This window comes from Vulpes lagopus, chromosome 4 (assembly GCF_018345385.1).
Source record: "Vulpes lagopus strain Blue_001 chromosome 4, ASM1834538v1, whole genome shotgun sequence".
NCBI lineage: Eukaryota > Metazoa > Chordata > Mammalia > Carnivora > Canidae > Vulpes > Vulpes lagopus.
In genome coordinates this window covers 80791626-80799622 of record NC_054827.1, presented here as the reverse complement: position 1 = coordinate 80799622, position 7997 = coordinate 80791626, and positions in this window count along the sequence as shown.

Sequence of the window (7997 nt, the reverse complement as noted above, 5' to 3'; positions counted from 1 at the left end):
CTGTTCCATGGATCTGTGTGCCTGTCTTTGTGCCAGTACCACATGGTCTTGATGATCACAGCTTTGTAGTATAGCTTGAAGTCTGGCATTGTGATGCCACCAGCTTTGGTTTTCTTTTTCAACATTCCTCTGGCTATTCAGGGTCTTTCCTGGTTCCGTACAAATTTTAGGGCTATTTGTTCCAGCTCTGTGAAAATGGTGATGGTATTTTGATAGGGAATGCATTGAACATGTAGTTTGCTACTGTTAGGGAATGACTGCATAGTGAGGTTTCAGAAGGAACTGTCCATACAGTAGACAGCAAACGGAGATGCCATGTACATGATGGTCCAGATGAAGACTTTATCTTATGCAAGGTCAGGCTGTAAACAGTATGGATTCATTCTTTTGTTCCATGAGAAAGAGTGGCCTGACCTCAGTTCATATGTAAACAACCCCTAAAATAGATTGAAATGAAAAACAGAGGGCACGGTTTGTCTGCCTTGTGTGATAACTGAATAAATGCAGCCTGCAAGGGCAAGAGCTTGCTCTTAGTCCTTGAGGCTTTGAGACCCCCCACCGTGTATTCATTCATTCATTGTCATGCTGCAGCATTGGGACCATTCAACAACAGAATTCCATAGACATTTTTACAATATTTATTCTCCCAATCAATGAACATGAATGTTTTTCCATCTCTTTCTGTCTTCTGCAATTTCTTTCATAAGTGTTCTGTAGTTTTTAGAGTTAGATCTTTTACCTCTGGTTAGGTTTATTCCTAGGTGTCTTATGCTTTCTGGTGCAATTATAAATGGGATTATTTCCTCAATTTCCTTTTTCAGTCTCACTGTTAGTGTATAGAAATACAACTGATTACTGTGCATTGATTTTATATCCTGCCATGTTGCTGAATTGCTATATGAATTCCAGCAATTTTGAGGTGGAATCTTTTGAGGTTTCTACATGAAGTATCATGTCATCTGCTAAGTGAGTTTGACTTCTTTGCCAATTCAGATACCTTTTCTTTTTGTTGTCTGATTGATAAGGCTAGGACTTCTAGTACTATGGTAAACAATAGTTGTGAGGGGGGCTTCCCTGTCGTGTTCCTGACCTTAGAAACAAAGTTCTCCATTTTTTCCATTGAGAATGATATTTACTGTGGGGTTTTGTAAATGGCTTTTATGATATTGGGGTATTTTTCCTCTATCTCTACCCTGTGGAGAGTTTTTATCAAATCCTTTTCTGAATCTATCGAGGGGATCATATGGTTTTTTTGTCTGTTCTTTTATTAATGTGATGTATCATGTTGACGGATTTGTAAATGTTGAACCACACCTGCAGCAAAGGAATAAATCCCACTTGGTCATGGTAAATAATCCTTTTAATGTACTGTTGGATTCTATCAGCTAGTATTTTGGTGAGAATTTCGGCATCCATGTTCACCAGGGATATTAGTCTGTAATTCTCCTTTTTAATGGGGTCTTTGTCTGGTTTTGGGATCAAGGTAATGCTAGCCTCATAAAACAAGTTTGGAAGCATTTCTTACATTCCTATTTTTTTTGAAACAGCGTCAGTAGAATAGACATTCCTTAAATGTTATTATTCCTTATTCCTTAAATGTTAGGTAGAATTCCCACAAGAAGCCATTGGTCCTGGACTCTTCTTAGTTGGGAGGGTTTTTGGTTACTGCTTCAATTTCCTTGCTGGTTATGAGTCTGTTCAGATTTTTTATTTCTTCCTTTTTCAGTTTTGGTAGTTATAAATTTCCAGGAATGCATCCATTTCTTCCAGATTGCGTAATTTGTTGGCATACAGTTGCTAATGATATTTTCTTAAAATTATATTTCCTTGGTGTTGGTCAAAATATCTCCTCTTTCCTTCACAATTTTATTTATTTGAGTCTCTTCTCTTTTCTTTTTGATAAGTCTGGCTAGGGGTTTATCGATCTTACTAATGCTTTCAAAGAACCAGCTTCCAATTTCATTGATCTGTTCTACTGTTCTTTTGGTTTCTATTTCATTGATTTCTCTTCTAATCTTTATTGCTTCCCTTTTACTGCTGGCTTTAGGCTTTATTTGCTGTTCTTTCTCCAGCTCCTTTAGGTATAACGTTAGTTTGTGTATTTGAGATTTTTATAATTTACTGAGAGAGGCTTGTATTGCAATATACTTCCCTTTTAGGGCCTCCGTTGCTGCATCCCAAAGGTTTTGAACAGTTGTGCTTTCATTTTCATTTGTTTCCATGAATTTTTAAAATTCCTCTTTAATTTCCTGGTTGATTCATTCATTCTTTAGTAGAATGCTCTTTAGATCCATGCATTTGTGTTCCTTTGAAATTTCCTCTTGTGATTGAGTTCCAGTTTCAAAGCATTGGGGACTGAAAACATACAGGGAATAATTTCAATCTTTTGGTATTGGTTGAGACCTGATTTGTGAACCAGTGTGTGATCTATTCTGGAGAAAGTTCCATGTGTACTTAAAAAGAATAGTCTGTTGCTTTAGGATGGAATGTTCTGTATACATCTATGAAGTTCATATGGTCCAGTGTGTCATTCAAAGCCAGTGTTTCCTTGTTGATCTTCAGCTTAGATTATCTGTCCATTGCTGTGAGTGGGATATTAAAGTCCCCTACTGATAGAGGGAACATTTCTCAGTATCTTAAAAGCCATTTATGAAAAGCCCACAGCAAATATCATTCTCAATGAAGAAAAACTGAGAGCCTTTCCCCTAAGATCAGGAACACAACAGGAATGCCCACTGTCAACCACTGTTGTTCAACATAGTACTAGAAGTCCTAGCCTCAGCAATCAGACAACAAAAAGAAATAAAAGGCATTCACATTGGCAAAGAAGATGACAACCTCTCCCTCTTTGCAGATGACATGATATTGTACATAGAAAACCCAAAAGACTCCATCCCAAGGTTGCTAGAACTCATACAGCAATTCAGCAGTGTGGCAGGTTACAAAAATCAATGCCCAGAAATCAGTGGCATTTCTATACACTAACAATGAGACTGAAAAAAGAGAAATTAAGGAGTCAATCCCATTTACAACTGCACCCAAAAGCATAAGATCCCTAAGAATAAAACTAACTGAAGAGGTATAGGATCTATACACTAAAAACTACATAGCACTTCAGAAAGAAATTGAGGAAGACACAAAGAGATGGGAAAACATTCCATGTTCATGGATTGGAAGAATAAATATCATGAAAATGTATATGTTACACAGAACAATCTAGGTTCAATGCAATCTTTATCAAAATACCCTGGACTTTTTTTTTTAACAGAGTTGGAACAATAATCTTAAGACTTGTATGGAAGCATAAAAGACCCTGAATAGCCAGAGGAATATTGAAAAAGAAAATGAATGCCGAGGGCATCTCAATGCTGGATTTCAAGCTGTATTACAAAGCTGTGATCATTAAGACAGTGTGGTACTGGCACAAAGAGACACATAGATCCATGGAACAGAATAGAGAACCCAGAAATGGGCCCTCAACTCTATGGTCAACTAATATTCGACAAAACAGGAAAGACTATCTACTGGAAAAAGGACAGTCTCTTCAATAAATGGTGCTGGGAAAATTGGACAGCCACGTGCAGAAGAATGAAACTAGACAATTCTCTTATACCAGACACAAAGATACACTCAAAATGGATGAAAGATCTAAATGTGAGACAAGATTCCATCAAAATCCTAGAGGAGAACACAGGCAACACCCTTTTTGAATTTGGCTACAGCAACTTCTTGCAAGATACATCTATGAAGGCAAGAGAAACGCAAAAATGAATTATTGGGACTTCATCAAGATCAAAAGCTTCTGCACAGCAAAAGAAAAAATCAACAAAACTAAAAGATAACCTATAGAATGGGAGAAGAGATTTGCAAATGACCTATCAGATAAAGGGCTAGTATCCAAGATCTAGAAAGAACTTCTTAAACTCAACAGCAAATAAATAAACAATCCAATCATGAAATGGGCAAAAGACATGAACAGACACTTCTCCAAAGAAGGCCTACACATGGCCAACAAGCACATAAGAAAATGCTCTGCATCACTTGCCATCAGGGACATACAAATCCAAACCACAATGAGATACCACCTCACACCAGTGAGAATGGGGAAAATTAGTAACGCAGGAAATAAATGTTGGAGAGGATGTGGAGAAAGGGGAACCCTCTTGTACTGTTGGTGGGAATGCAAACTGGTGCAGCCATTCTGGAAAACCATGCGGTGGTTCCTCAAAGAATTAAAACTAGAGCTACCCTATGACCCAGCAATTTCCCTGCTGAGGATTTACCCCAAAGATAAAGATGCAGTATCTGATGCAGTGAAATAGCAAGACATCTGCACCCCAATATCCACAATATCCAAACTGTGGAAGGAGCCTCGGTGTCCACTGAAAGATGAATGGATAAAAATGCTGTGGTCTATATATACAATGGAATATTATTCAGCCATCAGGAAGGACAAATACCCACCATTTGCTTCAACGTGGATGGAACTGGAGGATATTATACTGATTGAAGTAAGTCAATTGGAGAAGGACAATCATATTTTCACTCATACAGGGAATATAATAGTGAAAGGGATTATAAGGGAAAGGAAAGGAACTGAGTGGGAAAATCAGAGAGGGCGACAAACCATGAGAGACTCCTAACTCTGGGAAATGAACAAAGGGTAGTGGAAGGGGAAGCAGGCGGGAGGGATTGGGGTAACTGGGTGATGGGCACAGAGAGGGGCATTTGACGGGCTGAGCACTGGGTGTTATAATGGATGTTGGCAAATAAAACTTCATTAAAAACAAATGAAAAAATAAAGTCCCCTACTATGATTGTATTATCAGTAAGTTTCTTTAATTTGTTTAATTATTTGATATGATTGGTTGCTCTCAAATTAGGAGAATATTTATAATTTGTTGGGTAGACCCTTTATGTGTGATATAGTGTCCCTCGACATCTTTTTTTTCCTGATACAAGCATTGTTACTCCAGCTTTCTTTTGAAGTCCATTGGCATGAAAAATCATTCTCTACTCCCCTCACTTTCAGTCTGAGGTTATCTTTAGGTCTAAAATGAGTCTCTTGTATACAGCATATTAATGGGTGTTGCTTTTCCATCCAATCTGATACCCTGTGTCTTTTGACTGGAGCATTTAGTCTATTCACATTCAGAGTAACTACTGAAAGACATGAATTTAGTGCCAGTAAAGTCCCTGCTTCTTTATATCATTCCTTTCTTTCTGGTTTATGTTACTCTTGGGTTCTCTCTTTGATTATAGGATTTCCCTTAATATTTCTTATGGGGCTAGCTTGGTGGTCACATATTCTTTCAGTTTCTGCCTATCTTGGAAACTCTTTCTCTCTCCTATTCTGAATGAGAGCCTTGCTGGATTAAGTATTCTTGGCTGCATGTTCTTCTCATTTAGGACCTTGAATATATTATACCAGCCCTTTCTGGCCTGCCAGGTCTCTGTGGAGAGGTCTGATGCCAGTCTAATATTCCTATCCCTGTAGGTTAGGAACCTCTTGTCTCAAGTTGCTTTCAGGATTTTCTATTTCTGAAATTTGCAAGCTTCGATATTATATGTCAGGGTATTGATCGATTTTTATTGATTTTGGGAGGGGTCCTCTCTACCTCTTCAACATGAAGAACTGTTTCCTTCCCCATATTAGGGAAGTTCTCAGCTATGATTTACCCAAATATAACTCCTAGGCCTCACTTCTCCACTGGGCATCCCCGTAATTCTGATATTGTTTCATTTTATGGCATCACTGATTTCTCAAAGCCTCTCCACATGGTCCATTAGTTGTCTCTTCCTCAGCTTCCTTCCTTTCCAACAACTTGTCTATGTCACTCTCCCTTCTGCCTCATTCATCCTAGTTGCTAGAGCATCCAGGTTAGACTACATCTTTTGGAACATTTTTAATTTCACCCTGATTAGATCTCATTTCTTCAGTAAGAGATTCTCCAGTGTCCTTTACACTTTATTCCAGCCCACCTAGCAACTTTCTAATAGTTATCCTGAATTCTAGCTCCAAAATTTTATTTATATCCATATTGATTAGATCTGTAGCAGAGAGTATTATCTCTAGTTCATTCTTTTGTGAATTTCTCCTTCTAGTCATTTTGCCCAGAGAAGAATACATGAACAAGTGAGCATTATCAAAAATATCAACCAGAACCCCAGTGAAATACACACTACACAAATCTGAAGAGGTCAGAAACCAGAAAAAAGGAAAAGATGACAAAAACAAAAAAAAAAAAATAAGGAAAGAAAAAAGCTGGCGGGTGAGAAGAGAGAATATAATTTTATAGGGTGGACAAAATAGGGTGATCCACTTGGTCCTGAGTGTATTTTGGTCTGTGTGTTAGAAGACACTTAAATTTTTACTAAAAAAACAAAAACAAAAAACCACATATGAAAATAAAATTGAGTGAAAGGAAGCCAAAAATGTAAAGTAAAAAATTAAAGCTAAAAATATTTAAAAACAAAGGTTGATAACATAATAAACTAGTTTAAAGAGAAAAAAGAAATGGAAAATTTTATTTTATTTTATTTATTTTTTTTTAATTTTTTTTTAGTTTTTATTTATTTATGATAGTCACACAGAGAGAGAGAGAGGCAGAGACACAGGCAGAGGGAGAAGCAGGCTCCATGCACCGGGAGCCTGACATGGGATTCGATCCCGGGTCTCCAGGATCGCGCCCTGGGCCAAAGGCAGGCGCCAAACCGCTGCGCCACCCAGGGATCCCATAGAAATGGAAAATTTTAAACTGAAAGATAAATGAATAATGAGGGAAAAACTTCATTCTATGTACTATTTTCCACCAGCACTGGAGTTGTATAGTCCTGTGTGACCCTTAAGCTTGCTGTTCACTTGCTCGTCCAGCTGGTCTTCGGGTGGAGGGGCCCGTTATGCTGATTTTCAGTTGGTGTCTTTGCCTGGGCAGAGTGTCATCTCCCCTTGCTAAGGGCCTAGCTCAGTGTAAGCTGTGTTTGGTTGCTCTCTGTGGCTTCTGTTCCCTAAAGGCCTTCCATACTTCCTTAGAGGATCAAAATAAAAAATGACCGTGCCCAATCTCCAGCCCCCAAACCAAAAGACTGAGGTCCCCTCTCTTCAGTAAACCCTCGGGGATAAACAGTCTATTTTTGTGTCTACCAAATTCTGCAAACTCCTGCGGTGTGCACCCACAATGATCCTCCCAGGAGAAGGCAGCGGTTTTGCCATTTCTGCACTTTGTAGGGCCTTGGCATGGAAAGCAGTCCCCCAATGCTGCACACACCCACTCCACCCTTCTTGGGGGATGATGGAGGGTCACCCATTTTTGTCCTTTACAGGCCCCCGCTCTAAAAGCTATAGTCTAGTTTGCACACACCATTCCATTCCTCCAAGGGGAAGGACAGGGTCCCTGCTTTCCTGTCTTTTGCAGGGTTCTGGCACTGAGACCTGCATCCCCAGGTCATGCACCACCCACTCTCCTCCTCCCAAGGGAAGGCAGAGAGTGGTCACACACAGAATGGTCACCTGATCTGGCAGTAGCTTACGGTTTATGGTAAACCCAGCTGAGAGCCCCTTCCCAGGTTGGCTGATGGTAACTAGTTACCCTGCTCCAATGCTTGGACCTCTACCAGGTCAGGCACCCCCCACTCTTTCTGTGACTCCAAGGATCCTGAGACCACACTGCCCCACTTAAAATTTGGCCCCATTTCACGACCTGAGCAGCTTTCAGGCAGGGATAGCTCTCACTGGAGCATATTTCTAAGGAGTCTGATTTTGCCCTCCCGGGGCTCTATCACTTTCTAGTAGCTGCCTTACTGAGGCTCCCTTCCCCCTGCAGTTTATCTTCAGGTATACCCCCTCAGAATCACTTCTCTGCATGTCCTACCTGCAAAAAGTGAACACTTCTCTACTTGTAGAATTCCACATATTCTTTTCTTCTTCTATCTTGGTTTGAATTCATGAGTTTTCAGAATGATTTGATAGGTATCTATTTAAATTACAGGGACCAGAT